The sequence below is a fragment of the Schistocerca nitens genome, chromosome 7 (assembly GCF_023898315.1).
Source record: "Schistocerca nitens isolate TAMUIC-IGC-003100 chromosome 7, iqSchNite1.1, whole genome shotgun sequence".
NCBI classification, from domain to species: domain Eukaryota; kingdom Metazoa; phylum Arthropoda; class Insecta; order Orthoptera; family Acrididae; genus Schistocerca; species Schistocerca nitens.
In genome coordinates this window covers 416,542,504-416,561,873 of record NC_064620.1, presented here as the reverse complement: position 1 = coordinate 416,561,873, position 19,370 = coordinate 416,542,504, and positions in this window count along the sequence as shown.

Sequence of the window (19,370 nt, the reverse complement as noted above, 5' to 3'; positions counted from 1 at the left end):
GTGTCCTCACTGGATAGAAAATTTCATACCACAAACCGCACCTCGACTAACCACTACATTGCCAATGCAGGCCACACAACAACAATGAGCTTCTGCCCCCACATCATCAATTCGCCTTCTTCTGACGGGAGTATCATTAGTGCCAACCTTAATGGTATGATTTCACCAGTCAACCATGGTGATTATCTTGCATTTCAAGCCTCCACATAATCACCTCAGGCAGCATTCCATATAAAGACAGAACAACAACACCTGGTGAATAGTCAAGATGCTATGGTGCCGTCACCATCACGGTCACCATCTGGCATACAGCACAGCAACTACATACTGCAACATGCAATATGCACATCCCCTCACTGGCCTGACCATTAATTTCCTGTATTCTGTGTGGATAACATGATGTATGTTTGCTATAGCTGAATGCTTTTTTGCACACTGAGACATTAAGGATAAGTCAGAAAAATTTGTCTTGGTACTATGTCACTTGGGAGCATATGCTGTACTAGTGAGTGATGTTATCCTGTCACTACTGCCCTCCAGCAGCAAAATGAATGATTCTGAGAAGACTCATATACCAATTGGAACAACAGCTACATCAAGTGCTGAATGAAGCAAACCTTGACAACAGCACTCCATCACAGCTGTGGTGCTGCCTCCAGCACTCGACTGACACAGAGGTCATCAACTATCACATGTTGTTGACTATCTGGATTGCAAAGTTGCTGACTGCATTCCAGGCAGCACTGATTACCCATGAGCAGCAACCAATGGAAGATGGATTCACACTGGCTGACAGAATATATGCCCTTGTGTGTCAGGACAACTGCTGCCCAGATGCACCACCCCATGACAGCATGCCACACTGCAATGTTGGTTCACCACAACCCACTACAGCACGATATCTGAATCATCCCGGCAGTATTGATATTCAGCTGCCACGATGAACAATTGTGGCCAAATTGGACAACGCTGACTTTGCGCGCTGATACCACTGAACATTTGGTGATAAGGCACAAAAATGCTGATCTTCATGCTGGCACCAAAATGCTGGCAGTGGGCAGGAACAGGCGGACTCACCCAACACGCTACAATTGCCTTCTGGCCATGTTCACAACAACAGGAGGTGGACTTATGTTCCTCACAGTGTCATAGACAACACCCACTTTCTGATTGACATAAGGTCTGATGTCAGTATGCTCCCACAGCACCTCACCTTGGCACAGTCCACCTCAGAACCTCTGCACCTCTTGGCCACCAATGATTTTCCAATACGGGTATGTGCCATCACAACCAGAACATTGATTTTTCCTAACAGAGTACAATACATGTGGACTTTCTATGTAGACAATGTTATGCAACCAGTTCTTAGGATGGAATTCTTGCAACTTCAAACTTTCCCCTGACTTGCAGTGGTCTGTATTTTACCACCATGACACACACACACACACACACACACACACACACACACAGTCATTAAGACCACATCTACTGATACTACAACATTGGGATTTACTGCCAATGGTCCACTGGTTCATCCCCTGCATCAATGCCACCTAATGCAACAAACTTCTTCTGGACTGCACAAGCTGATTATAAACCACTTACAGCTCCTGGACCCACGTGAAGAAAACCGCTCATTGCGCCTATAACTTCAGTCACTTACGCAGGAGCTCAACTCGGTTCAGGTTACAATTCATGCATTAAAACAGCTAAGCTCACACCGATCTATGGGACCCACAGCCTCCTCACTGGCCACACTAGAAGCACTCTCACACCCAACCTGGGTGGACAAGTCAACGTAGGTACGTACTTTGCGCTCTGCCTTGCCTGCCTCCTCAACTCGCACCAGTGTTCCATCAACAATGTATTCATATGCCATAAGGAACAGAACAGTCCACTGGGACCTGCAGTATGACACACAACACAGCAAAAGAAGCAGTAGATCAAATGACGTTTTGTGCATTTCAATGATCTGACAGCTTGTGGGCTTTGAAAATAAAAGAAGTTCCGAAGAAAGATGGATTGGTCTGTGTGTGTGGTCATTATCGTACAATGAACACTTGAACTGTGCATGATTCCTACCCAGTACCAAACATTCAAGAGTTTATCCACAAACTAACATGGGCTACTGTGCTTTCTGTCACTGAGTGCAAGAAAGTGTACTACCAGATTGCCATGCACCTGGATAATATTCAAAAAACTGCCATCATCACACTTTTGGTTACTTCGAGTTCTTGATAATACCATACAGACTCAAAAATGCCATCCAGATGTGGCAACATTTCATTGGCCATTTGCTTTTTAATGTCCCCAATTGCTACACCTTCGTAGGCGATTTATTTATGTTCTGCAAAGACAATGAGGTGCATGACAGACACCTCAAATAAATTCTTGCTGCCTTAGATGAACTGGTGTTGAAATCAATAAGGACAAACTACAACTTCACCAGAAACAAGTCACATTTCTAGCATACACCATCTCTACTTTAGGAATACATCTGGCAGACAAGCAGTTGGCACTCTTATGAAATGTTCCACAACCACAAACATTCTATGGCCTCTGGCAGGATCTTGGCATCTTAAATTTTTACCAGAGAAACATCCTACATGCAGTGGACATCCAGGCTCCACTTACTCACGCATTTAAAGGACCAAACACTCATGGACATCACTGGCTCACATGGACTGAAGACATGTAAGTGGCTTTCGCACACTCAGTTGACAGTTTGGTTTCAGCAGTGGCTTTAGACCACATGGTGCTGAGTGTGCCTCTTACAATCACTAACGACACCAGTAAGGTAGCAATATGTGTAGTACTCCAACAAATCATTAAGCAAGTGCAACCACTTCAGTTTTTCTCTGTCCACTATTTCAATGAAGATACTGATGGGTGACTAGTTGTGATTTACACAGACCATAAACTGGTCACAGATGCGATTCAACATCTGTCAGAATAAGTTACTCAAAGACAATTTAGATACATTGACTATATTTCCAATTTACTATGGATGTTTGCTACTTATGGGGAGCAAATAACTGGGGCAGACAACCTTTTCATGGGTCAGTGCCATTTCACTTCAAATGGAATATCTGCAAATGGCACAGGAACAGACATTGGATCCATCAATTAAGGCCCTTGCTTCTAACACAGTGATCAGTTTGAAGACTGAACGATGTCAGCTACCAGAGATGGACGCAGTTCTACTTTGTGATTCTTCACTTGGGAAATGTTGGCCATTGTTCCAGTGGCCTTTCATGAAGCCATTTTTTGATCATTGCACAATCTTTCCCATTCAGGAATATGGTCCACAATGAAGCTTGTCACTGACTGCTTCATATAGCCAAATGTCAAAAGAGACTGCAAAGAATGGACATGCGCATGCTCTGCCTATCAACAAAGCAAAGTCAGCCATCATGTGCAACCACTACTGGGCAACTTCACAGATCCGTGGGGATGGTTTTGTTACATTGATCATGTGACACAATGGGTTGAGGAGATACTGATGACCAACATGATGGTGGAATCCACAGCTATGGCATTTGTGCATACATGGACCATCTGGTTCAGCTACCCACTCACAATAATGACAGACCAATGATGACAATTTGAGGCCTCACTGTTTGGAGCATTATGCAGCATGTGCAGCGTCGACCCCCGGCATATGACAGCATACCTTCCACAGAGTAATGGTCTTGTTGAGAGCTGGGACAGAACAATGAAAGCAGTGCCATGTGTCATGATGGTGAATGTGCAGACATGCTCCCTTGGATCTTGCTGCAAAAGAGGATCTACAGGGTTTGTTTGCTGAATTGCTAAACAAAGAGAAACTGTGACTACCAGTGTACCTTTTCACACCACTCATGGTTGATGATCTACAACTTTTACCAGAACTACTACAAATGGTGTGGAGAAGAATTCAGTGCATCATCTTCCCATTGCTGTGGCCCCACACACCACTGCCTACTTTGCACACAAGGGACTGATGACAATGCAATTTGTCATCACACATGACGACATGGTCTGACCTACGTTCACATCCCCCTTCAAGGGCCATACCGTGTCATCAACTGCAGTGACAACATCTTCAGAATCGAAGTCAATGGCAAACCAATGACGGTGGCCATCAACCTCTGTAAGCCAGCGTGGACCCTGGAAGATCTCTCTCATCAACGGAACATGAATGACTGGCGTCACCCATACAACAGCCAACAACAGTGGATGATGAAGTGCCACCTCCCAGCTCAGTGTTTGGCAGACTCCAGTGCCTCCCATGACACCTCAGGGATTACAAACTCACATAAATGATGGCAGTCATTTGTCACAGTGATAGCGCCTCCACTTGTGTTATGCACTCTATGGGGCAGGACTCTGAACAATAATATCACTGATGGACAATGTATATGCTCTCTTCTGGGGCATAGTTAGATAGTATGCTCTGTGCTTTTGTACTGAACAGATGCCATGTATTGTACAAAGTGGAAATAGAGCAGTTTTTGCAGAATGCAGCATAGTTGGTAATAATTCATTACCATATCATCCAGACTGTGAAAACCCACCACAGGTTTATATAAGATGTCTGACAGACAGCAAAATGAAGTTTGGAAACAAACTGAAACACTTTCTTCTGGACAACTTATTTCTTCCATAGCAGAATTTCTGTTATCGTCATTTGTGAAAGGTGATGGTAGCAATTACTGACATCTGGGTACTTAATAATAATAGTAATAATAATAATATTAATAATAACAATAAAACAAAATTACAAATATTTAGCATGTAGCCATATTTACAAATTAATTTGTCATGTGAAATAACTCATCCCACATCATTACGATTTATTGTGCAAATATTCTGTCAAACATTAAACTAACTAACTAACCATTTGTGGATTAAGATGATGGGTAGTAAATGGAAGGTAGAAGTCACCCTGTTGAATGGAAAAATGGTGATGAATACCACCAGACTGTGTCTGCAATGAGGAGTTCTGACACCACAACTGTGAAACCTAGTGGCGAATGAACTCATCAAAGAGTTAAATACTGGAGATTACTTTTGAAAAGGACACACACACAATTTAGTCATAGTAATACTTGAAAAATTTGCTGGTGCATTAGAACACTGGCACAGTGCACATTGAACATTGTGCAAAAATGGTGCAAGAACAGGATAAAAGGATCAGTCCCAAGAAAACTGTTGAAGCACCTATCATGAGGAAGCATATCCAGGACACATACTGGAATCTCAAGCTTTTTGACAAAACTATACTAGTAGATGGGGCAGTGAAATATCTAGAGTTAATTCTGGATGTGTAATAATCTTGGAGCCCACACATAAGGAATATATGTTCTGAAACCAAAGGTACTCTTATGTGCACCAGAAGGGCCTATGGTAAAAACTGGGAGATAAGCCCTGGATTATATACTGGATACACACCACTGTGTCAAGACATAGACAACTTATGGAGCTACAGTATGGAGAAATAAATTACAACAGAAGGTGGCTGCTAAGGTTGGCAAGGTGCAGAGACTGCTTACTTAAGCATAATTAGCAGCACTCCTACTGATGGAGCAGAGACCATATTTGATATGCTCCTATTACATCCTCCAGTACCAATGGAGGCACCAGCAGGTGCATGTAAGTTAAAAACTGGAGATAACTGAAACCTTCAGGAAGTCCAGAGTCCCACGACAATATAGTCAATGTGGTAAACATAGGAATGTTTGGGGAAGTGCTGGCTGACTATACAACAACTTGTAACTGCTTCAATAATCATTTCAAGGTAATAATTCAAAGTAGGGAGCAGTGGAAGAACAATTCTCTGTGCAGCCCAGGAGACATAGTCTGGTGTATTGAGAGATCAAGAACAAATGAAGATGCTGCATCTGGGTTAGAAGATGTACAGCCTAGACTAGAGAGAGAAGAGCAATCCCTCTAGGGAGGCTGGCTGCAATATTCCAGGTGGAAATATCTACTATCAGAGTGTGCACAGAGGAGAGTCTCTGTAGATGCTACAACTATTGTGACATCTACATTCACTCAGACAGCCAAGCATCTCTGAAACCCCCTGTAATGTGATCAGATATCGTTGCAGCATGCCATGAAGCACTTGGGATGCGAGGGAAAGGTACAAGGTAAACCTGCTGTGGGTCGCTGATCAGTCAGGAATCAGTGGCAAGAAATAAGCTGCAAGGAGCCAGGAAAGGTGTAATTACTCCATTTGATGGACCAGAACCTGTCTTAATCACCAGTACGGCAAAGGTAAGAACAAAACATTGTAATTGGATCAGGAGGCAACACACAGATTATTGGACTAAGATTGAAAATGGAAGTATGGCAAGCTAGTGATGCTGGAACCATGTTTCACTAAAGTTTTGTAACCCTACCTATGATAGGACTGATGACTAGTTGTGGAATTTTAAGAAATAGCTACATATGATGGGTACAGAGAAATAAGTTCTGAAGTGCAGACTGTGTGGTGAGGGGGAAAAATTGCACCACCTGTAATCTTCCAGTGTGAAGTGTTTGAGACCAAACAACATCCCTGCAGAAAATGTGTCTAATACAGAACTAATAAGAGGCATCCTTCTATGCTTTGAAGGTATCAGCTGGCTTTCCTAGAATTACAGTTTTGGTGTGGGAAACAGTGGACTAAGACCACTATTGATTTGTCTCCCAGGGTCAATCAATCAACCAGCCAATGTGAGTGGCCGTCAACAAGTTAAGAATTCAACAAAACTGAAGCTGGATGGAAATTGACAGGTATTTCTTTATCCTCTCTCTTAAACTGAGGCTTAACTTCAACATATTTCAGCCATTCAAGAAATATTTCATTGTTAAATTGCTGATTACACAGATAAATTAATTTGTTACTAAACTCAAAAGACTCTCAACTAAAGAGTGTTGATATTTTATTATAAACATTAATGTTTTTCATTTTTAAAGATGTAGAGGTAGACATTACTTCTTGTACTTCTTCTGGTGTAGTGAAGCTGAAATTCCTGTTACTGAAGCTATTTGTAAAGGCTGGTTTCATATATCCTCTGTAGCATATACTTACCCTAACAACCCCACATTATCAGTAACAGATAGAAAGTGCAAATTGCAATATCATGGCTACGCTTTGAGTTACGTGTTATGCCATCCATACTGTTCAGTCTGCATGAGTGCACAAGTTCAGCAGTCAACAGTTATGACACTGTTAGTTAGGTAAACCCATTCACCATGGCAAGGTTGTACCACATTGGATGAGAGAAATCAGTTTTTAACTGTCATGAGGCAAAAACCACATACAAAGCAAAATGACATAATTTTTAATTGTCATGGGGCCAAAAACTGCACAAAAAGCAAAATGACATTGGTTTTTAATTTCCTAAGGCCAAAAAAAACATATAAAAACAAAAAGACATTGTTTTCTAACTGTCATGAGACGGCACAAGACATGTTCATTGTGCTGTTCACCGATTTCTGCCACAAGTTGAAATTGAGAAACAACACATTCCATAACAGATCATAGTGTCATGGGGGTCAGGTTCAGAATGTGTTGCATCATGTGTGCTTCCAACTCAGCTATATTCATTATTGGAGCACAGAACACACAGCCAGCAGTCATATAGATTAAGCTCAGGTGATCTGGGTGGCCAGGTTGTAGGGAAATGATGGCTGATAATTCTAGTATTTCTGAAATACTTCTGCAGCAGTTGCCTCATTGGCTGTGCAATACGTGATGGAGTGCCATCTTGCATAAAAATGATCATACCCACATGTCCACACTGTTGAAGGATTGGAATGACATTGGTGTACAAAAGATTCTCATAGCACTTAGCAGTGATGGTACAGGTAACAAGACCAGCAGGACACATTTCCTCCAAAAGGTACAGCGCTGTGATAAACAATGCCATCAATGTGCACCACACAGTCACCTTTGTAGAAAGAAGTGGTACCAGCGGACGTGTGTGAAGATTTTCCATTGCCCATATTCTGCAATTGTGTGTACTGACATGTCAATGGAGATGGAAATGGGTTTTTTCCATCCAGAGAATGTTCCATAGCCATTCATTGTCTGCTTCCATGTGAGCAAGAAATTCCAGAGTGAATGTTTGTCTTGCAGCAGGTCAGCAGGAAGCAACTTCTGACCCTGGGTGATATTGTATGGATAACAATGCAGGATATTTCATAGGATTTTATGCATGTCCAACATTTGGGAATCCTCCATGCACTATACTTTTACATACCACTGCTCGACCTCTCCTGCAGTGCTGTGGCCACACCTTCAACAGACATCGGATCAGCTCAATTACATCTCAGCATCGGACCTTTATTTCAGTGTCTTAATTGTCTATGAAATTCTTTTATGTTAAAAATAAGAGAACTTATATTCAGTCTTCCTTCTTCTTGGAGCCTCACTGCTAGAGGGTTGTATTAACCTTGTGTCTTGAACTTTGTTGTGAAGTAATAACTCATTTTAGATCATTTATGTCTTTGCATTGGTGCATAACCCTGTGTCCATGAGACAATGAAATCTTTTTTCTATCATTTGACCTCTTAAGTAAGTTGCAAGTAGAGGGTTTGGTGATGCAACAATCATGCACAATAAGCACACTATTGTTTTTTCTCAGTTTAAGAATTTTTAAGTCAAGACTGGAATCTATATTTTTAATGAAGTCCAATTGTAATTATCAATACTGCATAAACTGTTTCTTTGCATTAACAATAACATGATTTTGTGTCTTCAAGTTTGCTGCTTTCCAGCAATGACTTCTAGGCTTGTAGCAGAACTCACAGAACTAAAGAAGTAATCTCTTGCAGAATCATTTTATGCTGCAATAAACAGTGTAAAGGTCAATGCCTTCTCTCTGAGTTTCAAAACTATGTTTTCTTTTCTTGCTGGCAATGTGATGTGTTCTTCCTTTGCTAACATTTTATTTTCTTATTTAAATTTAAAATCACAAAAATATGCACTAGAAGGAAATGACACATTACTCTGTCAACCATTTTACAGAACATTTTTAAAAATATTTTGTGCATGAAATTGGATTGTCATTACATTATTACAAATTGCCTTTCTCTGTTTCATGAACTGAATGAAAATCATTAATGTACCGGCAAAAAATTCTTTGGAGCTGAAGAAGAATAAGTTATATTAAAGGAAATGATATAAGATAAAAAGAATTTGAAAAGAAATTAACAAACAAGAAAATGGAAATAAAATTTTTGGAAATTAAAGGTAATGATATCCAACGAAAAAACAGTGTATAAGGTTAGGACAACATTGCTTATTTTCCTTTGCCTATGCATGTCATAACTGTTGCCAGTCAATTTAATGATTCATGGCTCATTGTTATTCCAAATTTGGTTATTAAAAGCTTTGTAATTATCTGTAATAATTATTGAGTTACGCTGCACAAGGTAGCTGACTTTGCATTGCGTATGCATGCAATGCTGTTACACTGTTTCAACAGATTGACATCTGCTTACTGAAAAGTTCATGTTCTGGCTTATTATTATTTATGTCCCATTATTAAACTGAAGTACATAATTCTACTCAAATAATTTCAGACATCTCAGTGTTATGGTAAAGGTAGGAAGCTCTGTAAAAATGGAATCTGAAGCACCTAATGATACAGAATCATATGCCGAAGCTAGTGAGTTTTGTGGTACATCTATTGAAGATATTGACACTTCAATGTGTTGCAGGCCAAGATTGAAGAAATTATTCCACCAAATGATCAAGACTTGTTTACAGCATTACATCAAAGTTAAGTTCAGAGGCAATGATAAAAACAAATTTTGAAATGTCATCTGAAATATCATCTAAGCTAAATGATCTTCCATCTAAGCATAATGAAAACACATACAAGAAAATGAAATGTCATCTAAATTGACAATTTTTTTTATTCCAACAGTATGTCTTAACAACCAAAATTCCAGAACTGGGCATTCCTGATGCAGTACAAAAATTAACCAGTGAACAAACTTGTATAAAAGAATCTGTTCAGAAGCTAAGTACTGAAGTAAATAATTTTACTGCTCCACAGGAGATTAAAATAAGGGAACAGTTTGATGCATAGAGGAAAAGCTTCTCACAGGAATTTTCAAAGTGTGTTTTAAATAAGGATACTCAGATCAATGAAAAATTAGATTCAGAATTGCAACTTGTTATATAGCAGTCTGTTACTGAAGTATTATTGTAGAGAAGTACTTCAGAGGAGTCAGTTAAAACAGAATTAAATCAAATCAAAACCACTTTAAGTAAAGATTTATCTGAATGCTATGACAGTGTCACTTCTCAGATCACTAATGTGCAGCAGTAGTTGTCCACTTTTAAACAGACGGTACATGATGTGCTGCCCTCATTTACTAGGGCAAGTGGTGACTCTAGCACCATATGACACAGTGTGTAGAGGCAAAATAAATTGTGCTAATCTGTCACATACCCATATGTCATAAGGGGTGGGAACAGCTTCTTCTTTATCACCTGTTTTGCTGGAAGAAAATTTATTGAAACACCAACAGTGTCAGGCTTTCACACCTGGGAAAAAAAAAACATTTATCTTATCATGTTCATAAAATCTTTTAATGGGATGTTTCCTAGATCTTGGTAATATCAACAAAAATACATTTCACCACAGGCTTCATCCAAGGGGAAGCTGGCCCTTGGGCAACTGAAATGGCAGAAAGCTGCCAAATCTACAAACAATTTGGGAAAATGTTTTTGCAAAGTATTGGTAAAATCGTATACATGAGGGACTCCTCAAAGAATTGTTTCACTCAGAGCCATTCTGTAGTAAGCAAGGCAGTCTTCAAAACATTTGAAAAGCATTTAAATAAAACTAGATATTGGGATGAATCTATTTTGCATAGAGACATTTTATGAATGCTAAAAGTGAAGTTGCCTCTAGGTGTAAGAGAAAAACTAGTCCATGTTGCAGAGACAAACTTAGAACACTCTATACTAGATTCTATTGATTTAATACATGAAGATTCTAAGGTAAATAATGACAATAATAATGGTGGCACATGATGACCGAGATCAGCTATAGTAACAAAAGAAGAAGAACAGATAACAGATACTGTCCCAGGCACTATGGTAATAGTGTAGGTAAATGGAATCAATGCAATAACAATAAGTGGAATTTCAATATGAGAAACCACTGTCAATTAAATATAAATGATACTCACCAGCAAAGTCCTCTAGCACAAAACTATGCTGCTGACTCAAACTGGTGAACTCAAAATCCAACAGTAAATGTTACTGAGGTGACTGAAGAATGCCATATGACTATCAGTTCTTCAACAAACTGGAACCAGTCACATTATACCCTCGAAAGGCTGTCATGGGATGGTTATGGTGGTACCTACTCATTCAATATAAAACTGAGGTTATTGGAGTAGTTGGTTGTGGAATGAAAAAATGTGCAGGTGGGAGTTGAAGTACTTGTAGGAAATGGACCCATTGTTTGCCTGTTCCTAGCTTTAAATGGGTTGATAGCCAAATGTATTTTTGGCCTGGAACTTCTGAGGGACAGGGATACAAAAACAGACTTCATCTCAGACAAATGCTGTCTGAGTTGATGGTGAATATATTAGTATAGATTTGATAAAAACAAATTCCTAACATGCCAAGGCATAAGAGTTAATAAATAAAATAAAATAAAAAAAAAACTGCTGAAATCAGTAGCCGAACTCCTCACTTTAGGTCTGTGAAGAATGACTATGAAACAATTGTTAATAAAGTATATGCTTGTTTCCAATAAGAAGCAAGGTATCATACACACTTATCAATATCATATAGAAATACTTCCACACAAAATTTATTGCCAAAACTCATATACCATCCCATGAGCAAAACAAACTAAAGAAATACAACAGATATTAGAATGAAACATTATTTAACCATATTGTCACCTTATTGTAGCCCTTTATTAGGACTAGCTAAACCTAGTGCAAGGGATGTTCATTAAAATTCATTCCCATCATGAACTTAAGAAATGTCTACACTAATGATTAAATTTGTTTACCTTTCATTAATGTTTGTGAATACATGAATAATTCCTCATATATTGGTAATTAAGTTAACTTGTAATTCTTGGAGGAATCTTTAGAATTATATTTATACATGGAATCCATGTGGACAGACTTCTATGTTGGCAATGTTATTTGTACTTGAACACTTATTGAATGTCAATAACTTTGATGATTAGTGCATGGATTAAGCAATCTTTACTACAATATTTGCTCTCATCAGATAGTGTGAATACTGGACACTGCACTAAGTATTTCTTCCAATGCATCACTGAAACGTGTGTATGTAAATAACAGCTAGTAGAGACCCAAAGCAAAGAGACGTTTTTAGTATTAGTGTGTATCTCGAATAAACTTTGGCACTGGAAACTACTTGCAGTAGCACTCCACAAGATCTGTGTGCAGAGTCATAACTTGAACAAGGAATTTCCACTACCTCTGGCAGTTTAGCAAAATTACTTTGGTGTTATTTAAAGCCATTGTACCTGCATACTCAAAAAAGGGAGACATTTGTGCATAAACCTATATCCTGCATTTTGAAAAATGTATTCTGTCGTTTTTTATAGAATTAAGTATTTAGCTGTAAGAAATATATATTTATCTGTCTTTCCTAGCACCTCTCAAGTAAATGACATCAGAGCTTGGTACATGTAGGGAATGCCTTTATTACTAATCAATTGTACAAATCTAATATAACTGTTACCATGATGTGTAGATGGAGTTTTTAATCTGTATTAATAGAGTTGGAAATCATGTGAATGATAATATTACTGAATATGACTGGATTTTGAATGATGACATATGACTTGGCATTTTGCCAATGCTAAGTAAATATTTTGCTCTGGTTTGATCTTACTTTCTGTTGTTTTTGTGTTGTGATGGAATTTCAAGTAGGGATTTGATTTTCAAGCAATCTACAGAAAGGCTAATTTGCCTTAAATAAATGAGTCCATATGGTAAAGATGTCATCAAGGTAGCTAAGCCAAACCAGGGGCTGAAAACTTATGGATCCCAGGAAAGCCCTTCCAAGCGGCCCATAAAAAGGTTGGCTTAGGAAGGAGCCATCCTGGTTCCCATGACCATACCCCTGATCTGCTTGTATGTCTACCCTTCAAAGGTGAAGTAGTCATTGATAAGTATAAAGTTGATTAAGGTGAGTAGGAGAGATGTCATAGGTTTGGAAATCAGTGGGTGCTGACTGAGGAAATGTTCAGCAGCAGACAGACCATGTATGTGGGGGATGTTGGTATAGAGGGAGGTGGCATCAATGGTGACAAGCAAGGTGCGGTGGGAGTGGGATGGGCACAGATTTCAGACAATCTAGGAAATGGTTGGTATCTTTGATATAGGAGGGGAGACTTTGTGCTTGTAGGAGGGGAGTTTTTGTACTATGGGTTGGGTCTTCAGCCCATGGTTTGGCTTAGATACATTGATGACATCTTTACCACAAGGACCCTTGGTGAGGCTGACCTGCTAAAATTCCTGGAATCTCTGAATACCTTCTCCCAATTAAATTTCACATGGTCCTATTCCAAATCCCATGCCACTTTCCTTGATGTTGATCTCGTCCTCACTGAAGGCCAGCTACACACGTCTGTCCACATTAAAACTACCAACAAACAACAGTACTTACATTTTGACAGTTGCCATCCTTTCCACATCAAACATTTCCTCCCACATAGCCTTGGCATCTGAGGCAAACATATTTGTTTGGATGCAGACTCTTTGCAGCAATACACCAACATTCTCACCTCAGCCTTCACTGCACATAATTACCCCATCAGCCTAGTTAAAAAGCAGATTTCCTGGGCCATCACATCCAATCCTGGTACTGCTGATCCCTCCACGAAACAGCTTTGGAGCACACCATTGGTGACTCAGTATTATCCTGGCCTGGAATGTGTTAATCAGCTACTTCAACAGGGTTATGACTTCCTAAAATCATGCCCTGAAATGGTATCTATTCTGTCAAAAATTTGGCCTACCACACCTAGAATAGCTTTGCATCACCCTCCCAATCTCCACAATTTTCTTGTCAGATCCTATGCTCCTTCTGCACCAATCTCCATATCCTATGACTCTTATCCCTGTGACTGTCCCTGCTGCAAGACCTGCCCTATGCACCCTGCTACTACCACCTATAATAGCCCTGTAACTGGTAAAACATATACTATCAAAGGGAGACCCACCTATGAAATGACACTTGTCATATACCAGCTATTATGTAAACACTGTTCATCCTGCTACATCAGCATGACTACCACCAAATTATCAATTAGGATGATTGGGCGTAGGCAGAGAGTATATACTGGCAACTTGCAATATCCTGTTGCGAGCATGCTCTACAATATGACATTTATGATAGTGGTGCCTGTTTTACCACAGGTGCCATCCAAATTCTTCCCACAGACACCAATTTCTGAGAACTCTGCAGATGGGAACTAGCACTACAACATGTCCTTGGTTCTCGCCACCCAGCTGGCCTTAATTTACATTAATTTCTTCTGTCTCAGATTTTCTTCAGTGTAACTCCGTTTTAGCTTTCTACATCTTTCATTGTCTTTCCCGTCTATCTTTCACTGCCCCCTCCCACCTCTGTTACATACCATGCACTTAGCTTTTCACTTTTATTAACTCCTACATGATGTTCAGGTTTTCAAATCTCATCTGATGCAGACCCCAACAAGCAGTCTTAAATAACTGTTTTATTGTATTTAACAGTAAGACAATTTATGTTAGACAAGTTCACAATATCGCTAAAAATCTTATTTATTGATACCTCAAGTTTGTCTAACTTCTGACCAATATGTACTGTAGTGTTATCAGCAAAGATGGTGAATTTATAATATACTGTTCAAAGATACACTGTAGATCATTAATAAAAAGGAGGGGGCACAGAACTGTGCACTCAGTACATAATGATACCCCAGTCTACTGTAACTTTCTACTTCTTGTTAGAAATGTATGAATCAAGCCTCTGTCCTGCTGCATCACTTATACTTATCTAACTTTGTGTAAAAATATTTGATGACTGACATGCTCAAACACTTTATTTAGGTCATAAAATGTTTCATCCATTTCCATTTTTGTTATTGATGGGCCTTTAAGCATTGGTAGCAAATGCAAATATAACATCTTTTGTTGATAACCCTTTCTAAAATCCAAACTGACTTTTGCTGATGATATTATAGTCACTAAGGTGTTTCACAGACCTGGTATGCATTAACAGTTGGAGTATCCTGTGAGCCATCAAAAGCTTTTGACTAAGTTAATCACAACATTCTGCTTGAAAAACTAAAATCCTATGGGGTGAGAGGCAATGAATTCAGTCTTTAAAAAATCCTACTTAATGAACAGATACAGAATGGCATGTATCAGGAAAGTGTTCTAGGGTCACTGCTGTTCTTGATATATATTAATGACCTACCAGAGGAAATTCACCAAAAATCAATACTATCTGCAGATGACACAATCATTGTAATTGAGGAAATGGATCTAGAAGAAGCTACACATGGAGTTGAAAGTGTATTATAAAGACTAGAAAACTGATTTAGAAGTAACAAATTGATAAAAAAATTACAAAAAAACAAACATTATGAGCATTAAAAACAGTCGATCAAAAGATAATGAGTTACTATTAAAGATCAAAGCAAACAAACTTGAACAAGTACCATGTGTAAAATTTCTTGGTTTGCACCTTGATGATAAAATAAACATGGACAGAGCACATCAGCAGTAGAAACAGTAAATTAAATTCAGGCTGCTATGCACTACAGAAGTCAGCCAGAACTGTAAGTTTTAAAGGCCTCAAAGTATTTTACTTTACACACTTTGAATCAATAATGTCATTTGGAATAGAACTGTGGGAAACCTCAACATGAAACAAGAAACTGAGAACAATCCAGCACAGGACAAGTCACTCAGAGAGAAGTATAACCTTCATGGGTATGTAACTATTCAATTGCCTTCCAAGCAATATCATCAAAATAAAGAACATTAATAATTTTAAGCACACACTTAAGGAAATACCAAAGAAAAATCCATCAAACAATGCAAACTCCAGGTAGGAATATTCCTTACTCAAGTGACACATATGTTGTTGTTGTTGTGGTCTTCAGTCCTGAGACTGGTTTGATGCAGCTCTCCATGCTACTCTATCCTGTGCAAAGCTTCTTCATTTCCCAGTAACTACTGCAACCTACATCCTTCTGAATCTGCTTAGTGTATTCATCTCTTGGTCTCCCCCTACGATTTTTACCCTCCACACTGCCCTCCAATACTAAATTGGTGATCCCTTGATGCCTCAGAACATGTCCTACCAACCGATCCCTTCTTCTGGTCAAGTTGTGCCACAAACTCCTCTTCTCCCCAATCCTATTCAGTACCTCCTCATTAGTTATGTGATCTACCCATCTAATCTTCAGCATTCTTCTGTAGCACCACGTTTCGAAAGCTTCTATTCTCTTCTTGTCCAAACTATTTACCGTCCATGTTTCACTTCCATACATGGCTACACTCCATACAAATACTTTCAGAAATGACTTCCTGACACTTAAATCTATACTCGATGTTAACAAATTTCTCTTCTTCAGAAACGCTTTCCTTACCATTGCCAGTCTGCATTTTATATAGTCTCTACTTTGACCATCATCAGTTATTTTGCTCCCCAAATAGCAAAACTCCTTTACTACTTTAAGTGTCTCATTTCCTAATCTAATACCCTCAACATCACCTGACTTAATTCGACTACATTCCATTATCCTCGTTTTGCTTTTGTTGATGTTCATCTTATATCCTCCCTTCAAGACACCATCCATTCCGTTCAACTGCTCTTCCAAGTCCTTTGCTGTCTCTGACAGAATTACAATGTCATCGGTGAACCTCAAAGTTTTTATTTCTTCTCCATGGATTTTAATACCTACTCCGAATTTTTCTTTTGCTTCCTTTACTGCTTGCTCAATATACAGATTGAATAACATCGGGGAGAAGCTACAACCCTGTCTCACTCCCTTCCCAACCACTGCTTCCCTTTCATGTCCCTCGACTCTTATAACTGCCATCTGGTTTCTGTACAAATTGTAAATAGCCTTTCGCTCCCTGTATTTTACCCCTGCCACCTTTAGAATTTGAAAGAGAGTATTCCAGTCAACATTGTGAAAAGCTTTCTCTAAGTCTACAAATGCTAGAAACGTAGGTTTGCCTTTCCTTAATCTTTCTTCTAAGATAAGTCGTAAGGTCAGTATTGCCTCACGTGTTCCAGTATTTCTACGGAATCCAAACTGATCTTCCCCGAGGTCAGCCTCTACTAGTTTTTCCATTTGTCTGTAAAGAATTCGTGTTAGTATTTTGCAGCTGTGGCTCATTAAACTGATTGTTCGGTAATTCTCACATCTGTCAACACCTGCTTTCTTTGGGATTGGAATTATTATATTCTTCTTGAAGTCTGAGGGTATTTCGCCTGTTTAATACATCTTGCTCACCAGATGGTAGAGTTTTGTCAGGACTGGCTCTCCCAAGGCCGTCAGTAGTTCCAATGGAATGTTGTCTACTCCGGCGGCCTTGTTTTGACTCAGGTCTTTCAGTGCTCTGTCAAACTCTTCACGCAGTATTGTATCTCCCATTTCATCTTCATCTACATCCTCTTCCATTTCCATAATATTGTCCTCAAGTACATCGCCCTTGTATAGACCCTCTATATACTCCTTCCACCTTTCTGCTTTCCCTTCTTTGCTTAGAACTGGGTTTCCATCTGAGCTCTTGATATTCATACAAGTGGTTCTCTTATCTCGAAAGGTCTCTTTAATTTTCCTGTAGGCAGTATCTATTTAACCCCTAGTGAGATAAGCCTCTACATCCTTACATTTGTCCTCTAGCCATCCCTACTTAGCCATTTTGCACTTCCTGTCGATCTCATTTTTGAGACGTTTGTATTCCTTTTTGCCTGCTTCATTTACTGCATTTTTATATTTTCTCCTTTCATCAATTAAATTCAATATTTCTTCTGTTACCCAAGGATTTCTACTAGCCCTCGTCTTTTTACCTACTTGATCCTCTGGTGCCTTCACTACTTCATCCCTCAAAGCTACCCATTCTTCTTCTACTGTATTTCTTTCCCCCATTCATGTCAATTGTTCCCTTATGCTCTCCCTGAAACTCTGTACAACCTCTGGTTCTTTCAGTTTATCCAGGTCCCATCTCCTTAAATTCCCACCTTTTAGCAGTTTCTTCAGTTTTAATCTACAGGTCATAACCAATAGATTGTGGTCAGAGTCCACATCTGCCCCTGGAAATGTCTTACAATTTAAAACATGGTTCCTAAATCTCTGTCTTACCATTATATAATGTATCTCATACCTTTTAGTATCTCCAGAGTTCTTCCATGTATACAACCTTCTATCATGATTCTTAAACCAAGTGTTAGCTGTGATTAAGTTGTGCTCTGTGCAAAATTCTACCAGGCGGCTTCCTCTTTCATTTCGTAGCCCCAATCCATATTCACCTACTACGTTTCCTTCTCTCCCTTTTCCTACACTCGAATTCCAGTCACCCATGACTATTAAATTTTCGTCTCCCTTCACTATCTGAATAATTTCTTTTATTTCATCATACATTTCATCAATTTCTTCGTCATCTGCAGAGCTAGTTGGCATATAAACTTGTACTACTGTAGTAGGTGTGGGCTTTGTATCTATCTTGGCCACAATAATGCATTCACTATGCTGTTTGTAGTAGCTTACCCGCGTTCCTATTTTCCTATTCATTATTAAACCTACTCCTGCATTACCCCTATTTGACTTTGTGTTTATAACCCTGTAGTCACCTGACCAGAAGTCTTGTTCCTCCTGCCACCAAACTTCACTAATTCCCACTATATCTAACTTTAACCTATCCATTTCCCTTTTTAAATTTTCTAACCTACCTGCCCAATTAAGGGATCTGACATTCCATGCTCCGATCCGTAGAACGCCAGTTTTCTTTCTCCTGATAACGACATCCTCTTGAGTAGTCCCCGCCCGGAGATCCAAATGGGGGACTATTTTACCTCTGGAATATTTTACCCAAGAGGACGCCATCATCATTTAATCATACAGTAAAGCTGCATGCCCTCGGGAAAAATTACGGCCGTAGTTTCCCCTTGCTTTCAGCCGTTTGCAGTACCAGCACAGCAAGGCCGTTTTGGTTATTGTTACAAGGCCAGATCAGTCAATCATCCAGACTGTTGCCCTTGCAACTACTGAAAAGGCTGCTGCCCCTCTTCAGGAACCACACGTTTGTCTGGCCTCTCAACAGATACCCCTCCGTTGTGGTTGTACCTATGGTACGGCTATCTGTATCGCTGAGGCACGCAA